The 21,091-nt window shown below is 35.6% G+C and overlaps 1 pseudogene; it reads left to right on the forward strand.

Annotated features, from left to right (window-relative positions):
- Positions 1–19,603: 19,603 nt before the first annotated feature.
- On the forward strand, positions 19,604–19,925 carry LOC143662521 (transcription initiation factor IIA subunit 2 pseudogene; annotated as a pseudogene).
- Positions 19,926–21,091: the final 1,166 nt, after the last annotated feature.

Raw genomic sequence — 21,091 nt, forward strand, 5'->3', positions numbered from 1 at the left:
GTAAAAATAATGGTATGCCATTTGAGAGACGAGGTTATAAGTAGACAACGGCTTCCATCTTGGGCGTGCTTTCTTGCTTTCTCTCTGGGATCACTAATGGAGGAAGATGTGTTGTCAGGAGCCCCATGGAGAGACCCATGTGCTGAGGGGCAGAAGCTTCCTGTCCACAGCCACGCAGGTGAGCTGGGAAGCAGAATAAAACCCTCAGTAAAATCAGTAGAGACTGCATCCCTGGTTAACAACTTGACTGGAACCTCATGAGAGAGACCCTGCCCGAACCTGGATCAGAATCTCTAACTAAACCACTTCCAAATTTTTTACTTTTATTTAAAAGAAAACATACATTTATTCTTTCAATCTACTAAGTTTGGGGATGATTTGTTACACCACAATAGGTAATAATTTACTTTTGGATACCTGGAAATAAGGTGTTACTGAATTAAAAGCCTAATGTGTAGGAGTGACATTTGCAACACGTGGTGGGCTTTGAGGAGAGTGTTGGTGACATCCCTAAGTTGCTGAAGAAATGGTAATCAGAAGCATTATGGTTTTTGATAAGGCTTCACATGAGGGCTTGCAGGAAAGCGTGGGAAATCTCATTAGAAACTGGAGGAAAGAGGACCTTGTCATGTAGGGGTAGAAAATGTGGCAACCATTCCATGCAATAATGTGGAAGGAAGAATATGGGCCCTATGAACTCAGTTATCTAATTAAAGCCATCTCTGCACAGAGTATTGAAAGTGCTGCCTGGTTTTTGCTTGCTGTCTCAAATAGTATGTGAAAGAAGGAAGATAAATTGGGGAGGGACTGCTAAACAAAAAAGAAAACCAGGGCTTAATGGTTTTGAGAATTCCCAGTATGGTCTGGAGAACAAACCTTGTGAAATTAAGAAATAATATCTGAGTAAAGAATAATTCCAGGACACTACCAGGAAACAGTGGTCTAAAGATGAAGCTTAGGGGCAGTGCAGTGGCTTGATGGCACAATTCTCACCTGCCATGCCAGGGACCCGGGTTCAGTTCCCAAAGCCTGGCCATGTCAATGATAATAATAATAATAATAATAATAATAATAACAACAATAATAAGTTTAGGGCATATGTACAAAATATTTTGTTAAGACCTCTGGAATATCTGAGGTGATGCCTCAGAATCCTGCTCAGTCTGGCAAAAAGTCCTCTAACTAATTAAGGGTGTGCCTCACAGATTGAACTAATGGTTTTCTAAATATTTATTTTAAAGATAATTGCATGTGCATGTGTCTTTTGTCTAATGTGAAATGTAACACAATGAATTTCATAAGAGAACCTGGATGTTTCTTAGAGAGTTTATCAACAGAAACTTTGCTAGCTTGGACTGAAAGGAGCAGACTGTATAAAATATTAATAGGCCATTGGACCTCAAAAATCTACTGGCTGGGTGGGCCACGGTGGCTCAGCAGGCAAAATTCTCGCCATAGACCCAGGTTCGATTCCTAGTACCTGTCCATGCCCCTCCCCCACCAAAAAAAAAACCTACTGGCAGTACACAGGCTTAGAAAATTTGCTCAGATATAAGCATGTACTACTTTTCATTAAAAAGGAAAGATGGAATGGAGGTATGGTGGCTTGCAATTATGTACCCCAGAAAACATGTTCTTAATCTTAATCCATTCCTAGGGCGTGAAACCATTGTACATGAAAACTTTTGATGAGGTTTCTTCAGTTAAGGTATAGCCAATTAAATCAATACAGGTCTTAAACTTATTACTGGAGGACTTATAGAGAAGGCAACAGAAAAGAAGCCAATGGAAGAAGCTAAAATATAGAATTCAATGAAACCCAGAAGAGGAAGAAGACATTGCCATGTGACAGACAAGCCACAGAACTGCAAAGATTGCCAATCAGGCAGAAAATAGTAACCCTGGAAAGAAGCAAGCCTTCTAGCCTCTGAAACTGTGAGCAAATAAATTTCTGTTGTCAGGTCAACCCATCCTATGATATTTGTTGAGCAACTGGGAAACTAAAACAACAGTGCTGAACCAGGAGCCCAGAGGGCAGAACCAAGAGCCATGGAGAATTGTTCCCAGGCTTTGAGATCTAATCAATACTTATAACATTTGCCTTGCTGAATTTCAGAATTGCTATGGAGCAGTGACTGCTGTGTACCTTTCACTTTTCCCCTTTTTAAACAAGAATATCTATAGTGGGTTTCCCATACCTGTGCCCCTATTGTGTATTGGATGTGTTGAGTAAAGATAAGCTGTTACTTCAGTTTCACAGATTGACAGATCCAGAGGAACTGTGTTTAAGGAGCTGCATTTAAGGAACAACACCTGTAGAGCATCATCTTCACCTCAACTTGATTGAGATGATGAAATTATGGACTTTAATCTGATGATATGATGATATGAAATTTTGGGGGTGGGGGTTGGGAGAGGGTCATTATACATTGCATATGGGGAAATATAAATAGCTTGTGGCCAGAGTATGGATTGTTGAGGTTTTAAAGATATGTACAAAAATTGCCACAAATTATTTGATAATTCTCCCCTTAAGAGGTTAAGCTTAATTCCTTCTTGTTAAATATGGGTTTGCTTTTAACAAGTAGACTAAAGCAGGAGTAGTGATGCCTTAACATGCTAGTAGTAGGCTACAAAGAATCTGGTTCTTCCATCGTGATTATGCTTTCACTGTTCTCTTCCTCTCTCTTTCCTGTGTCTGACTCTGAGAGAGTCAGTAGTCCTGCTGAGAGATCCACATGGCAAGGAACTGAAGCTCTTGCCAATAGCCACACAATTGAGCTGAAAGCAGAACAACAAAGTGTTTAGAGATTGCACCTCTGGCCTATTGTTTGCAACCTTATGAGAGTTGCTGAGCCAGAACCACTCTGATAATTTGCTCCTTAACTCTTCAGCTTCCAAAAATGAGTAGAACAATGTTTGTTTCTATAAGCTAAGTTTGAGGTGTTTTAAAATAGCAATGGATAACTAATATACTCTCAAAAGATTTTAAACATCATATATATGTAGATAAAAACATTTATAAAAATAATATATATAAATAAAAGCAAGATTGAATGAGTGATTGCATGCATGAAAGCATAGGTCATTAGAGAATTAGCTTTTAATTTACTAATGTAGAATGCACTCTTTATGAGTACATTAAACAACCATTTATATACTTCTTTTTTACATAAAAAATGAATGGGTTAATTAGCTTATCTCAATAATCCAGTAATGCTTCTTAGCCTGATTTATGTTGTTATATATATGTGAAGATAACAACACTGAATTTCTTTGATGATAGTCTTTCAATTCTGTTAAAAAACCTTTGGTTTGTTGTAGACATCAATTATATATTTATATCTCAGAAGACACAGAAAGGAATTTGGAAAACACTTGTTCTGGATATAATCTTGACTAATGAGGAAGAACTTATGATGCTGTTAAATAGTAAATAAGGTAATTCATGTAAAGCTCTTGCCATAAGTATCAGCATGTAGTAAATAGCTCATGAGATGTTATCACTATTATTATCACTTATTATTAATGGTAGTAATAGTATCATTGATATGTGTCCTCCACTAAAGGAGAAAATTATTGCAGAAAGTAAATGTCAAATAAGTTATTCTTACCTCTCTCTAGTATTATTCCAAATTACACAGCTCTTCCTGCTACCATATACCTGTGCGTAACCTAGAGTACTATTTTTTAAACACCCCTACCTACATCCTCATCTGCTCCATCTGATTATTCATGCAAATAAAACAAATCTGATTATGCAATTATTTATTTAAAAAACTTTCCCTCCACTGCTCTTTAAAATGTTGCTTTTCAAAATGAGCCTACCTCCAATCGCCAAAAGATGGAAACAAACCAAATGCCCATCAACAGATGAGTGGATCAACAAAATATGGTATATACATATGATCAAATATTATGCATCAGTAAGACAAAATGACGTCCTAAAGCACATGACAAGATGGATGAGCTTGAGGACATAATGCTGAGTGAAGTTAGCCAGACACAAAAGGATAGATACTGTATGATTCCATTTTATGACTAGCATAAAGGTATAAGCAGAGCCTTATAATACCGAATATAGGGGACTTAGCATTACATGGAAGCTAGAGATCGGTGAACCATTAGCTAATGAGGTTGAACTCTAATGTAAGGGAATAGATAGGAGTGAGGGTGGTTCCCTAGTAGGTCTATAAGTAATATTACCATATTGAAGATGAACAAGACTGAAAGGGGTTGTATATACCTATGTGCCCCCTGATTAACACTAGAAATATGAATTAGTTCTCACAAGAATAACTTCAAAAATATGAGTCTTGTATAAAGAGTATTTAAGTCTGGCGTACAGGAGGAAAACTGCTATTGCATGCTATGAGCTATGTTACCACAGCAACAGCAGAGGTAAATAATGGGGGGAGATACAACAGTTAGGAGGTTTACATTTTCTACTTGGCAGGTGTGTTTATTGTTTTCTTTCTCTTGGGAATAATGAAATTATCCAAAATTGAGAATGTTGATGGACTGTGGACTTTGGGCCCTCTACGTGATGCCCGATGAATGCAGGTGGCGGCTGAAGGATGCATTGACAGAGAAGTAGCCTGGTGGACTATGGTTGTATGCTTATGAACGAAGGTTGTGCTGCTACAAAAAGGAACAAAGTCATGAGGCATGCAACGATGTGAATGAACATGTGGGACATTTGGTGAGACAAAATAAGCCAAAAACAAAAGAATAAGAATGATATGGTCACCTTTAGAAAATGCTTATAAGAAAACAGGGACTTAGATTGTAAGCTTTTAGAGCAGACATATTAAATCCAGAGTGGTGATTTTTATTCCTGGATTTTGAGAGGCTGTTTATATATATAACCTGATATTTAAAGAACAGAACGAAGCTGAACAGGTTGGGGTTCAAGCAATTCAGAACACAGGGGTAAGGAAGACAGTGTCTATATTTTAGAATCACACATACTCTTTGAGACCAGTGGAAGAAAGTTTTATTTGGTCTGGAACTGAAATTTTCTGTAGTGCATAATCTAATTCAAACTATCTGTATAGCTCATTTGAACAATTGAAATACAGAGAGCACAGAATAAGAAAGAGGTTTTTAATTTTGTATAGATTATTGTAATGCCTGGATATATCCTACAGTATATTAAGCAGATAATCAAAAAGTATTGGAAAAGTCTCCTGAGGGATGGAAGAAAAATATGGAACTATTAAACCGTACCATCAGGGAATCCCCTGATACTGTGTCAAGCTTTAGGGACACCCAAATCAATAGGCCATGCCCTCAATCATGTGGCTTACTCTTGTGAAGCTTATGTAGGTAGTGGAGAAGCTTAGACTACCTATAGGCATACCTAAGAATTACTTCCAGAGGACCTCTTTTGCTGCTCAGATGTGGTCTCAGTCTCTCTAAGCCCACCTCTACAAGTGAAATCATTGCCCTCTCCCCGACGTGGGACATAACATCCAGGGGTGAAAGTCTCCCTGGTGACATGGGAGATGCCTCCCTGGGATGAATCCAGACCTGGCACCATAGGATCAACAATTCCATCCTGACCAAAAGGGGGAAAAGAAGTGCTCTTAGTCATTTTTATACCTAAGGACCTAATTAGTCTTAAAATATTTAGTGCTGGTCGCCTCTCATAAGAGCAACTTCCAGAGTAGCCTCTCGACTCTATTTGAACTCTCTCTGCCACTGATACTTTATTAATTATTTTAGAAAAAATCATTTCTTGATATATAATCATTTATTGATACATGTTTTTAATGCCATTATCTATGGGCATTAAATTTATGCAAGCTTCAGTTAGACCTTGCTATCTATCATAACCAGCCAACCCCCAACTAGGACCATTCCAGCCAATCCTAAAGAACACCTAGGGAAATATATAAGATTCCACAAGAGTTTCATGCATTAGAGTAAATTTCCAGAAACCTACAACCTCTGGATGGGTCCCTGGTCCAGATAAGTCCACCCTCTCCAGAACATCAGATAGTTTCATCTTCCTACTCCATATAAGTGACAGACTCTTACAATATGAAAAAATTAGGATCACCATAGTCCAAACACTCATAAAGAGAGGGATGGAAAGATCAAAGGTGATGGTGGAGTTATACAGAGAAGATTGGATTTAAAAAATGAATATGAATGCTGAATCATTAAATTGATATTTCTTTTAGTCTCTAGTATTTTAGAGCAGCTAGAAGTAAAAACCTAAAATTGTGAAATTGTAACCCATGTCAAATTCTGAAATATGTTCTACAACTAATTGTGGTGCTATGCTTTGAAATTCATAGTTTTTTTTTGTATATATGTTATTTTTCACAAAAAAAAGAAGGAAAGAAGTCAATTGTGATGATAAAAAAAATATTTAAGCCCTCTAGCCTCCTATGTCCTGGAGCAGCTACAAGGAAAAATCTGAGAGGATCGTATGGTAGTCCATGAAAAACTCTGAGATCTGTTCTGTAACTATTTGTTGAAAAGTGCCTTGAAAACTATTGCTCTTTCATTTCTTTTCTTTGTACAGATGTTATACTATCTACATAACAGATAGTATGAGCTTACCTCTGTTTAAACTTATTTCTCACCTTTTTCCTAAGGCAGCCTCTACTTTTCCTACATATTTTGGTTTGGTAATGCTGCTCGAATGCAATATAGCAGAAATGAGTTGTCTTTTTCAAAGATTACAAATTTACAGTTCTGAGGCCATGAAAATGTCCAGATTAAGGCATCTACAAGAGTATACTTTCACTCAAGAAAGGCAGATCACATCTGGAGTTTCTTTGTCACATGGGAAGGCACTAGGCGAAGTATGCTGGCCCTTCTCTCCTGGGAGCTCTCTCAGTGGATCTATCTGATTTCTCTTGGGGTGTTTCCACTCAAGTGTTCTTCACTTGGTTTCATCCCTCCACTCTCTGTTTTCTTTCTAAGCATCTGTGCTTTCTCCAAGCATTTGTGCTTTCTCCCTCTTGAAGGACTCCAGTAAGTGGATTAAGACCCACCTTGAATGGGAGAGGCCATATCTCCATGGAAACAACCTAATCAAAGTTTCCACCCAACAACAGATCTGCCCCCACAAGACTGGATTAGAAGAACATGGATTTTTGGGGGGTACATAACAGTTTCAAACAAGCATACTACATGAGACAACCAATAATCCTTTGATAGATGATGCCCTTTCTGCTCTTATGACTTTGAAAATATTGTGAGAAGATGCATTGATCTCCTCATTTTATTCCTAATTTACTGTTAAGACTTTCATGATGTCACAGCTACGCCTCTCGAGGAGAGTTCATCATTTCTGGTCTTTTATTTTCATAGCACTTAGTATGCTTTCTACTGTTGATTATTTACCTATTTTTCTTATGCACTAGTCAGTATGTTTTTAAATAGAAGAAAATGCTCTTAGTCATTTTTATACCTAAGGACCTAATTAGTCTTAAAATATTTAGTGCTGGTCACCTTTCATTATAACTTATCAGGTCCCATAGATAATGGCATAAAAACATGTATCAATAAATGATTATGAAATCTAATTTAAATGATTTTTTCTAAAAAAAGATATACCCCGGTGTCTTGCACCAAATACCTCTGCCAGGTCAATATCAATGAATTTGCGGTGGCTCTTCTTGTTCAAATAGCTTTAATTTGTCCACCTGGTTCATATGGATACCATAACTGGAAAACAAAAACCATGCACTAAAATAGACATGTAAGATGTCTATTGAATTTCTTGGTATTTCATAAAAATAAGCTAGATTATTTCTGCAAAAAATTTTAATGACTGCTTTCTGGCTTCTTATTATCACTATATATAATTTAATTTAATACATGACAAGTATAGTGTACCTTCTAAATTCTTTTTTATTGATTTCTTCTTATCTTCTTGCCTTCTAAAGTCTTAGTTTACATAGTAATCAATCATTCCTACCTCAAAAGCAGTCTCATCTTGGCACATGATTTAAGGTAAGATCTATATGTTTACTGCCAAACCATTTCCACTAATTTTGAAATCACATATCAAACCGCCTGCTCAACATCTCACTTTGATATCTTCCAAGCATCTCAAACTTAACTTGTCAAAAAATGAATATTTATAACCCCCCTAAAAATGTTCTTTCATAGTTTTCTCCATCTCAGGAAAAGAAAACTCTTAGCTGGTCACGTAAAACAAATGTGGATTTATCCAGCACCGGGGTTTACCTCTCACACCCATGTTAAACTTCATAGCAAACACTTTTAAATCACGATTTAAATTAACCAATATCAAATACTCAGTGCACTTGCCATCCAGTAAAACTTCAAGAAACTTTACTGTCTAAGATTTAAGAAAGAGATAATATAATGGATACTGCCTTTATTCTATGTAGTAAACCAAATGAGCTTGCATTTGTGAAAAATAAGAAAAAAACTATGAGCCTCATATTTTATTGTGTATATGTATAGGTGTGAGTTGTCATGCACATTATATTTTGTACACGAATCTTTAATTTAAACATTTATGGAAACTACAAATCTCTTTGCCTCCTTTTACTTTCCATCATTTGGTGCTGTTGAAGAAGACCCAGATGCTGCCCCACAAAAGGAGACAGGACTTCCAAGGATAGCATCTGTCAGGCTGGCAAAGCCATCTTGTACTTGGGAGTTAGCCTTGGAATTACCTTTGCATTTGGCATATCCAAGAGGGGCAGATTCTGTAAATCATTTATTTATTGTTTTTAATTTGAAGAAATCATTGATATCCAGGACAGATTCACATTCTGAAAAATGTAATTGTGTTTTTACAGAGGTAAACAGGCCTTCTTTCTATCTTCTCCCAGCCCCCCACAGAATCAAGCCTTTCATCTGATATACAGGGTTTGGAACAAGAAAGATAGCAATTGCCATAGAAATGTGGTGTGTCGGCTTGCTGCCACTCACCCTCCCTCTTGGCTTGTCTATTTCGCTTGCTCACATGCTTCCTTTCTTTTTTTTTTTTATTAATTAAAAAAAATTAACTAACAAAACATTTAGAAATCATTCCATTCTACATATACACTCAGTAATAAATGCTTCCTTTCTTAATTAAAACTCAAATATTCTTTCTTTCTCTCTTCTTAGTGTGGGCATCAGTATGTTATTTTATTATGAATAAACTCTTGGATCTCTTACCAAAATGGGGTCTTTCTGACAAGGAAATTGCAAGCCTATCCAGCAACATATTATCTCTTCTTCTCAGGTATCCTACTTAATCATATGTCCTGCACAAGCTATTGAACATTGAGTTATGTTTTTTGTTTCCTAGCAATAAAAGAAAAGCAAAGGAAGGATCTTTATATTCATCTTAGTGTTCTTAAATATAGGTTTCATAAACTTGAAATGAAAAGATGCTAGGGTGGGAAAAAACATAATAAAATGTAGCTTGCTTTTCTAGAGTCCTTTAAGACATAGGGAGTTAACAGAGAAATAGGAAACAGTGATTAAAAACATTACAGTGCGTACGCACATTTTAGCTCATCAGCATTAGTCAAAACTTTCAAGAGATCTTGACTCATGATGAAACAGTCTTATTCTGATTTAATGTAACTCAAAAATTAATTGTAAATAATACAGCTGAATGGTTTGTTTGACACTAAAGGCACCTTTTCTCTAGGAGAAATTGTATAAAGGCATGGAAATATTAAGATTCTATGTCTCATATAAATTTTCATGTGGATCTTAGCTGCCGTTTGATGAGTTGTAGGTGATGAAGTACCACAACATTAATTTACATGTTTTCTAAAAATCAGAGACTGTACCTTTCCTCTAAGATAAAGTGACCCTAAGTCTAATGGAAGTCAACAGGCAAGTACCTTGTTGTTCTACTTTTTAACCTAACTGCAACAGAGTGCATTGTTTAAATCTATTTTGAGAAGAGGTAATTCTAATTTTAATTGCCATCTCTCGAGTGATAAGCAGGAATAAGTGGAAAGAAGGTCTGGAACTAGTTTTAAGAAGCAGAGGTCTCCAAGATCCGGTTCAATATATAAGTAGAGGGAGGTATTAAAATCCAATCAGATCTCCATCAATGTCTCATCCAATAGGCAGGCTTTAACAGGACAATATAGATCTTCATGGCATAATGACCTAAGAATATTAGAATGGAACTCATTGAATACAGCTTTTATTCATAAAGAACAATTGAGCAATACCATCCCCTGAAAAGGCAATAAAAGTAGCCCCAAATAAAATGATAGTTATCCATAAATAGATATTTTTCAAGTGCTTAACATAGGTAAGCATGCTAAAATATCACTGTTTCTAGTAGGACAAAGACTCAAATAATTCTTTTCATCAGGCATAAGAACTATGTACCAAATTTACCTGCTTTTGTTATTCCTTTAAGACAATACTTGGGACAATCTACATTTTCTAAGGCTTCACAGAGATGATGTTCTTGTAGCGTATATAAAAATGATAAAATCACATGGGGAAGTCTGAAATTGGTCTTTTATGATATTTAGTTTGTCCTCTTCATTCTGTATTTCAATACAGACTATATCAACTATCTGCTTGGATGTCGGAAAGCTTGACACTTGCTTTCCATTAAGAGGTTGGTGATAGATTGAGAGTCATTGTACTGTGATGCAGAGAATGACCCACTTTTAAATGGGTTAATGGGAAAACTCATTGGAAGAAAGACAAATTTTACTGTAATATTGACTGCATACTGACCGAATGACCCATTCTATCTTTTAACATTTAATTCAAAAAGTTGTATTTCCTTCAATCCCTGTTTTAAACATTAACTCTTCTAGATTCTTAAACCAACCAGTTTGTGCTCTTGAATCTCAAATATATACAACTCCTGCTGGAGTCCCTAATCACCACCACATTCAATGGGTCACTCTCTTTTCTCTACCCTTGCACATCTGTTTCCTTCTAGCCTCTTCAGTTGTTAACATTCCTAGGTAACTACCAGATTTCAACTCACAAGCTGTCATTTGATTCCAACCATTTGGCAGCACATCTAAAAATCTGTAGATGAAGCTTACACAGCTTTGATAGGACTAGTGCTGATGAGTCTAACTGTAGCTGTGTTCCTCATTTATTTGCCTTAACGACATAACATACATGTGAAATTTGTGGGCATTTCTTTCCCCCAAACTAGCCATATTTTATAGTTCCAAACATGGTGACCTACCTCTCTCCTCCTTTCCTCACCACTTTCCTTAAAAAACATTTTATAAACGGGTACAAAAAGAGCACCTTCTGTAATATCTGAGGGATGATATTGGAACATGCTATTAAGTTCTCATGCCATCTCTCAGTAGGAGACACCCTTCTGCTCCACTTACATTGGGCTGAGAAAATCAGCATAACCAATGATTCCATTCTTCTGACTGCTTAAAATATAGCCCTCTGACTCTCAAGTGGAGTTAACTGTAAATAATAGATATGAAAGGGAAACTAACATCTTACTTTCCTTTAAATGTACTGTGATGCAAAGAGTTTTAATATCTGGACTTAAAATTTTGCTTCTTATTTTGGAATCATGAATACATGACATCCAAATCCCATCTGCTTTTCAATTCTCATTCTGTATTATAGAAAAATCTCCTTACTAGATTTTCAGTTATGGTATCATAGAATATATATTCAAGATAGAATAGAATATGTCATTAAATCCAAGTGGGATTATTTTCCTGCTAAATTATTTACTTCCATGAATTTAGGGTAAGAAGAAATAGACTCACCTATGCTTTCTTGTTTGTAAGTATCAGACCCATTTTCTGACTAGTATAAGCAAAGTTGGAGTTATTTTAAGGGTATAAGGATGCTCACAGAATCAATAGAAAGCTGTAAAATCATACTCAAAAGATGTAAAATCAAGGGACACTGACCTCAGGAATCACATTCGACCCATGCAGAGGAAAACATCTGATGTTACAATAGGTGTAATTCCCTAAAAACTAGCTCGAAGAGAAAAAAGAAATTGTATACATTGCACTTAAATCCTAGGGTTGTGAGGAAACTTAATGACAACTTGTGTCCAGAGCTTTCTTATACTAAAGTTATATAATAGGTAGCCTCACTGTCTAAGGGTAACAAAATAGTGACAACAATTTACTTTTAACTGGTCAGTTCCTGATAAAGTAGTATTTTGTTGGATGGATTTAGCTTAACGTGATCATATATGGTGGCCTTAATTAACATTTGACTACATGATTTTCTATCCTATTTAATAGTACTTTTAGAATACCTGATTATAGGCCTATTTTTCTACCTCAGAGAAAAAGCATTTAAAACACATACATGTTGAAGTTGTTGACTTTGCCTCATCAAAGACAGCTAAACATATAGATGAGATAGTGATAGGATCACTCCATCTTTCAGGTAAAAAACTAACATTCTAAAGGAGCAAACTCCATGGAACAAAAAGTTTGTTTCAATATAGTTGAGTATCAATCCATGGACATTTAATGATTCCTAGCAAAAATGTATTCGCTTCATGTTTTCCCCACTACAGCAACTGCATTCTTTGATGTTTTAAATCAGCTTTTATGTCATTCAGCTACATAAAACATGTAGATGCCTCCATACAATACAATAGCAACAGTACTATTTTTTTCTCCACACTTAATCTGATTTAGGTATTCTACCAGTGACTGTCTGATTAACAGAATGTGAAGTGCCTTACATGTTTATATTTTAATGATCTCTTTTTAAAAGTATGAATTGTACAGACATGATAGCATACATCATGGTTTAGAGAGAAAAGAATTGTAGCCACATAAACACCATCCAGATAAAGGAACAGAATATTTTCAGTACTATATAGCTTCCAGTTGTCACTTTCCTCCTTCTTCTCCTTCATAAAGAAAACCACTCTCTTTCAACACCTAACATGAGTTTTGCTGATTTTTGTGTAAAAGATGTCATTCTTTTATTTATATGTATTCTTGTATTTGCCATCTTAAGTGCACTATTACTCAAGACGCATCATATCGCAGGTAGCTTAAGTTTTTTTTTCCATTTGTAGTGTTATTACCCCATTGTATGGATATATCAAAATTTATTCATCTTATTCTTACTTGATAAGTAATTTTGGTGCTTCCTGGTTTGGGCTTTAACTGTTATCTTCTAGTCAGATATGTTTTTTTGGTATATATATATATATATATATATATATATATATATATACACATTTCTGTTGTCTATATAATGAGGAGTACAATTGCTGGGTACTAGGGAATTTGCTAGTTCAGATTTGGTACATATTGCCAATAAGTTTCTGAAATGGATATAGCAATTTAAATTTCAATAGCAGTGAATGAGATTTCCAGTTACACCACAACTCATTAACACTGATATATTGTCTTTTTAATTTAGTCATTCTTTGGGTTATCTAGTAGTATTTTGTTAACTTCCTTAATGGCTGAGTTGCTAAATTCATCAGTTGCTAAAACCATCAGTTGGGTTTGCTCTGATTGGTTGAAGAGTTTTAAGGGAGAGAGAATGAATCTTGGGGACATTATGTGATGAAAAATAAGCCAGAAACATAAGAACAAATATTGTATGGTCTCTTTTGGAAAATATTTATAAGAAAATTGGGGCCTAGACTATAGGCTCTTATAGCAGTCACATTTATTCTGGAGCTATATGTGTTATTTCTATATTTTGAGATGCTGTTCTATATATTATAACCTGATATTTCCCTGGTATGTCCCTGTTCTATAGCTCAGAAAGTAAGCATTGCTACAATACGGCAACTGTTAAAGAAACTGAAGAAGAGATTAGGCTTCAATTAGAGATAAGAAGGAGGCTGATGTTCTAAGATAAATCAGAATATAGGGTAAAGGATAATATTGTCTGTATTTCAGAACTTTGCCTATGGTATGAGGCCAAAGAAGAGAGGTTTGTTTGCTCTAAAACCTAAATTTTGAGTAGCACATAATCTAATTCAATCTGCTTAGATACTTCACATAAATACCCCAAATACATGGAGCCCAGAATGGGAATGAGGGATTGTAAATCTGTATAGCTTAATATAATATCCAGATACAGGGTAGATTGGGCAGATAATTTAAAAGTATTGGCAAAGTTCCTTGAGGGTAAGAGAAGAAAGATGGGACAATTAAACTTTCCAACCAGGGAAACCCCCGGTATTCTCTGAAACATTGGGGGCTCACAACTCAATAGACCAAGCCTTGACTGAGGCTTGCTCTTCTGAAACTTATTTCTGTAGTGAAGAAGCTAAGCCTACCTATAGTTATACTTAAGAGTTACTTCTAGAAAACCTCTTTTGTTGCTCAGATTTGGCCTCTCTTTTTCTAAACCCAGCTCTGCAAAGAAAATCATTGTCTTCCCCCATACATGGGACATGACAACTAGGGGTGAAAAATCTCCCTGGCAATGTGGGGTATGACTCCCAGGGATGAGCCTAGCCCTGGCACTGTGGGATCAACAACACCTTCCTGACCACAAGGGAGAAAAGAAAGGTAACAAAATAAGTTTTCAGCGGCTAACAGAGTTCAAACAGTGTCAAGAGGCTATTCTGGAGACAACTACTCTTATGAAACCTTCAGGTAGATATTGCTAATTGCCCCAGTTTGCCAAACCCCACCAATACCATTCCTGTTAACCCTGAAGAATGCCTAGGGCTTTATCTGGGTTTGTACAAAAGTTTCATGCACTAAGATTGGTTTTCAGAAACTTACAACCTCCAGGTTATTCCTAGGCCAGATAGGTCCTGAAACCAAGAGGGGCCAGCCTCTCTAAGAACATCAACTAGTTCCATTACCCTATCCCATATTGTCAACACCTCTTTCCAACATGAAGAAGTTAGAAAAAGCTTAAGTACACACCTAAAGTCTGGGAGAAGGATCAAAGGAGAAGGAGGCATTATAACAGAGAAGACAGGATTTAACAAATGAGTATGACTGGTGAATATTATATTGATATTTCTTTTAGTCTCCAGTGTTTTGGAGCAGCTAGAAGGAAAGACCTGCAATTGTGGATCTGTAACCCATACCAAACTTTGAAATTGGCTCTATAACTACTTGGTACAATTTACGTTGAAATTTACTACTTTTCTGTATATGTGTTATATAGTTCACAATAAAAAATGCTAAGAAAAAAAGAGGGTTAAGGCTAGTTTGGAAAAGGGATTTGAATGTCCTTAGTAAGGAGATAGGGCTCTATTCTTTGAGGAATACACAAATAAATGAACTTTGACTTAATATTAAAGAAAATTGATTATAAGTATAATCATAATCATTGGAATTCTGCCAGAATTTCCAGAGTACTTAAGGAACACCATTTATGCCAAATATTAAATTCATTCTGCTTATTTCTGCTCCATGCAATATTTTTGTCTTGTAGAAATCTGTGCAGACTAATAGAGTAGATAGAGTTAGATCCAACTAATGATTAATATTGTTTCAAATTGAAATCCATGATTCATTGTTTATACAGCTGTGAGCTCTAATATCATGAATGAATAATACAAAATATTACACAAAGGAATTCTGACTCATTTTGTGAATAAAATGTTAGACAGTTTTTGGACGAGCTGCACTAAGAAAGCAGTCTGTATACAAAAAGAAAGAATCAAATTTCGGGCACACATGTTAAAATTATGAAAGCAGTAAAATTTTATATTTTGGTGAGGACATTTGGATAAGTCCTGCTTCCAGAAACAACATTATCTCTTTTAATTTGTTATGAACCTATAACGTGGATTTCTTAGTAATAGCCGTTTATTGGCTGTGGCCTTCAAAAAGTTTAAAACTCATGAGCCTCATTGATCCTGTCTGTAATATGGGAATATACATGTTAAGGATGTTTTTTGAAGTTTCAAAGGAGGAATATATGGCATGAAATAACATCATTTTTACCAATTGCCACTTTTTTCTCTGTCTCTTGAGACTACTTCATTTTCACTGTGAAATATTTGGGAATTCTTGATTGAAAGGAAAGCACCTCTACCTGTCTTATTTACTATTCTACAATGTCACTGACAGACTGCATGCATTAAAATGTCAGGATTTTTAATAAAATTCTATATCTATTTTAAAATGTGCCATAGAAATACTATAACGTTAAATATATTAGTTGATGCTTTCCAGAATGTAAAGGAGTAATAAAAGTTCCATGCTGCCAATATGTTTTCTCATTCCCTTAAAATTCTTGACAAGTGAATAAATAACTGATGCTCAGTTTCAAGCACATGCACACATTTGCATATATATAAAGTAAATTTATAGGTTTTCATTTTAAATTGTCAGTGACAGAGTTCCTTATTTTTAGAATATGTTACTAAATGCTTCTCATTTTTTAACCACTGGCTTGTATCAGTCCCAGGATCATGTGGATTTTTTAAAAACCAACTTAATAATGTAGTTAACAGAAGTATACTCTGGTGCCATGTGGCAATACTTACTCATTTTCCTCATCCTTGAAATACCACACTGAGTTTCTTTTCATTTCTGAAGCATAGCTTCTTAGTTTTCTTTCTCTGCCCTGGCCTTGTGTATGTCTTCTCTTCTCACTTGATACTATCCTATGCAATAACTTCAGCTACAATTACACTCAGAATTACATGCTGATGGACATCAAAACTACACCCACCTATCCACTGTACAGATATCCACACTTTCCATACCTTCACCTAGGTAGAAGGGAGTCAAGCCTAACCGAACACGTTCACAACAGAGATCTTGACGATCTTTACTCCCCCTGTAGGAGCCTCATCTTACGAGAGGACTTGTGTCCAGCATGTAATTCAACACAGAAACCTGCAAGAGAATTTTGGCTTTCCACTCTTCCTTACTCTTGGCCCACACCCATCCACCCCATTTCCTGCACCAGTAAATCCTGAGTATCTCCCTAATCCATCATGTTTCTCAGACCTCACTATAATTGGCCTACTACAAAATAACCAATCTCTTATCAAGACTTTTGCTACAGTATTCTATCCATTAAATGCAGCCACTTTGCCTCTATTTTCTCTACTCAGTAGCCAGATTGATGGGTATCACATGAACAGTCTACTGGCACATTACTGTTCCAAGCTTTTAAACTCTACTGTAAGTATAACTGATGTACAAAACTGTACAAAACACCTAAAGAGTGGCAATAAATTAAACAACTGTATACCTGTCATCAAGTCAAGGCATGGAACATCAAGTGCAGCTCTCTAGGATCCACCCCTGTCCAATTCTCTTCTCCTTACTCCTGGAATCTCTTTTCTGAAACATGTACAATCATTTCCTATATTTTCTATCTTCTTCATTATCCTATGAATCCCCAGTTAAAATTCCATCCTGTTATGTGTATGTTAAATATTGTATAACTGTGTTCATTTTATGTTTATCTTCTGAGAATTACTTCCTTCATTCAACATTATGCCTCTGAGAGTTACCCCTATTAATACATTAGCTTGTATTTCATTCATTTTTCTTCTGTTTTATTGAATATCCCACAATTATTTAGCCACATTAAATTGATGTACACTGTAATTATCTTCAGGATTTTGCTATCATGGCCATTGTGGAATTTCTTTTTTTTTTGTTTTTTCCTGCTACACGAGTGCAAGATCTTCTTTAGGGCATAGTGGAGGACTTACCTCAGAGGTAATGATGGTGGTGGTTTGCACACATCACTGCCCTTGAGAATCACCTGGGAAGCGTCTAGAAGATCCTGGTGCCCTGGTATCTCTCCATACCAATTAAATCAGAATACATGAGAGTGGAGCCAAGTGTTAACATTCATAAAGAATCTCAGGTGATTCCAATGTGTTTCAATGTGTAGGAACAACTGGGCTGAATACTCGTTCAACTTGACTAAAAAGGTTTTATTAATCAGTTTTATTATAGTTCACATCTCCAATTGCAAGGGATGAGAATTTCACTCTATATCTTTACCAAAATTTCATATGGTTAAATTAAAAAAATAAATTGCCCAAGCTGGTGAATGAGAAATAGTACTTTCACGGGTTTTAATTTGTATTTCCCCGGTTGCTAATGAGGATGATCATTTGTTTTCATTTTTATATAAAATGTGCCACTTCAGTTTTCTAATCTGTAAAATGTCTTTTCATGTTTCCTGCCTGAATTTTTTGAATATTTACTTATTATTTCATTTTAAAAATGATTGATAGGATCTTTATATGTTCTTGAAAATCCTGACAGTTAACATGTTATAAGTACCTTATCCGATTTTGTGGATTTTCTTTTCGCTATCTTTATGGTACCTTTTAATAAATTAATATTGGCTTTTAATGTAGTCAGATACGCCAATTTGTTTTCTTTATGGTTTGTGCTTGTTTTGTATTTAGTTAAAAAAATCCTTCCCTACTTCAACTTCATTGAAGATAAACTTTATCCATTGATCTCCATTTACCCTTTAGTCATAAATCTATCTTATATTGCTGTGTGCACACATAAACCCCTATAAAACTATTGACTCTCATTATTCTGTGCGCTAATTACATTTTTTTATTTTGTATTTTTTGAAGATTTTTAAAAATCAAGAAAAGAAAGTTCTCTTCTATTCCAAGTTTGCTAAGAACCATAAACCATGATTTGTTTTAGAATTACTTGTCAGCAGACATTAAGATCATTCTTCCAGTCACTTAATATGATGTATTATGCATAAATTGATTGCATTCTTGGGATAAGTTCAATCTGGCAATGATGTATTATCTTTTCTTAATACATTACTGGTTCCAGTTGCTATTGCTTTTTGTTATTTTGCTTGTTTCTTTGGGATAGGGCATTAATATTTAAGAGGAGTCTGACCTATAATTCTTAATCTTTTTGTTGCTCCTGACTTTTATTTATTTAAATGGAATTATGCTTGCTCTATAAAATGAGCTTTGGAGAATTATGACTTTTCTATTTGCTAGAAAGTTTATGTAAGATTGGAATTATCTGCTCCTTGAACGTTTAGTAGAACTCAAAGCTGCCTGAGCTTAGTTTTGTCTTTGTGGGAAGATGTGAACTACTTACTCAAGTATTTAATGTTTTAAAAAACTGTTCTAGTTTCCTGTTTCTTCTTGCATTGGTTAAGCAAGTTACATATTTTTAAGATGCATCCATTTTATCTAAAATTTTCAGTTTATTGTCATAAAGTTTTGGTGCATTTTAGCATTTGCAACATCTTTAGTGATGCTCCTTCTCAAAGCCAGTGTAGTTATCTGCCCTCTTTTTTTAAAAAATAAATTAATACGATTAGAGGTTTGTCTCTTTTCTGAAACCTGGTTCCCTACTGTCTTGACTGTCACGCTGTCACACATCACAGTCCTAAGCTTGCCTCGCTGTTCCAGGACTCCTTTCGGTTGATCAGTTTGCCAACCCCTACGGCAATGGTACACTATTTCAATTGGTTAGATTTTATTTCCTGGCTTGATATTTAACAGAGCAAGTTTCCTTTCTTTTTTACTTACAACTTTTTCCTTATTATATGTTCAGCTGCCGGGTGGTCGGCCTGCTCCGTGGTCCGCAGCTGCCGAAGAGGTGCTTGGGGAGGTGGGCCCCTGCACCCAGCCTCTGTCCCCTCCCCGGCGGGAAGCCCCTTCTTCACGGGGTGTCGGTGCCAGCCTGAGTAAGAAGCGGTTTCCTCCTCCAAAGCCATGGCATATCGGTTATGCAGAAATTCCTCACTGGGAAGCAATCTTCAGGAGAGCCTTGGGGAGTTCATGCAGTCCCGGCAGGTCAGCCCCCAACTTTCCTTCAAGTCCTACTGGATGAGGCTACAGAGTCAGCGTTGGCTCAGAGGGTCGGGAACCCAGACCACTTCAGGCGCTCGTAAATACCTGCGGCTTCTGTGATGATGTGCGGGTTTTTATATTGAATAACGTTGAATTCAGGGAGGTGACACAGTTTATTAAAGTGGATTAAGTGAAAATTGTAGCACATGACGGTACAAATACTGGCTTTAATACTACAGAATGAAGAGAAAAAATTGATGTCATCTTCTGTTGTTATTGATTAAGACTTTTTATTTATTCTAGCAATGCAGGATTGCCTACACTGTGCTCTGAATCAGAATTCAGGAGAAAGAAGCTGACAACTCTGTAGTCTCTTAATTACCTGGATTATACAGCATGAAGAGAAATAACTTTTTAAAAGTGACAAATCAAAAAATGCTGTCTTCCTAAGAATATTCTTTTATAAACTCATTTTAAAACAGAAAAAAAAAGTGTATTAAATCTTCCAGGTGAGTTTCGAGTCTCTTTGACATTTTCATACATTATTCTCTTGGCTATTTTTTTGGATGGCATTGAATTTCATATTAACTTAGGGAAAATTAACATTTCACTATCAAATTCTTATATATATTAATATAATATTTAATTCACTATATTGAATTTGCCTTTTGTTACCTTCAGCAAGATTTATGCATTTTTCCATAAAATACTTGAAGATTTTTGGTAAGTTATTTCTTAGATATGCTAAGGATTTTGTTGCATTGTAAACCCAATAATTTTTCCTTTTATATTTTCTAGCTGATTATTGCATTAAAAACTACTGATTTCATGTTCATTTTACTTTGAGCAGTATGAGCAATCTTAAAGCTTCTTTTTAAGATTCATTCAGCAATACTGAAATCTCATATATCCAAATAATTTGTCAGTTGATCCCTTTAGCGTTTCTAAAATCATTATTATAGCTTCTGCAAATACATGTACCTCTGTCTCTTTCTGCCCTGCCTTCATATATCATTTGGTTCTTGAATGGCTAATACAGTGTTGTCCAGTAACAATGAGGTTTGTCAGCTATGTCTTATTCTTAATAGTTAAAAATTTGATTGACCTCAAATGTTTAACTATGAAATATATTAAAGACAAACAGAAAGGACAAAAAATCCTTATTCAGCCATTCCTGTTCTGCTTAATTTTGAGATTAAATGTCTTCTTGCCCCCCCCAAAAATGAATGTTTGATGAACTTTATCAATTTTGTGGAGGCAAGAGCAACTATTGAATTGACTATATGTTTTTCCCCTAATTCCCAAATAAGCCTAAAATATTACTCTTTAAATGGAACTATCCATGCATTCTATGAATAAACTTTCTGTTCTCAAGCCGTATCAGTCCCTTAATGCACAGGTAGATTACAT

Source organism: Tamandua tetradactyla, chromosome 18, assembly GCF_023851605.1.
Source record: "Tamandua tetradactyla isolate mTamTet1 chromosome 18, mTamTet1.pri, whole genome shotgun sequence".
Taxonomy (NCBI): Eukaryota; Metazoa; Chordata; class Mammalia; order Pilosa; family Myrmecophagidae; genus Tamandua; species Tamandua tetradactyla.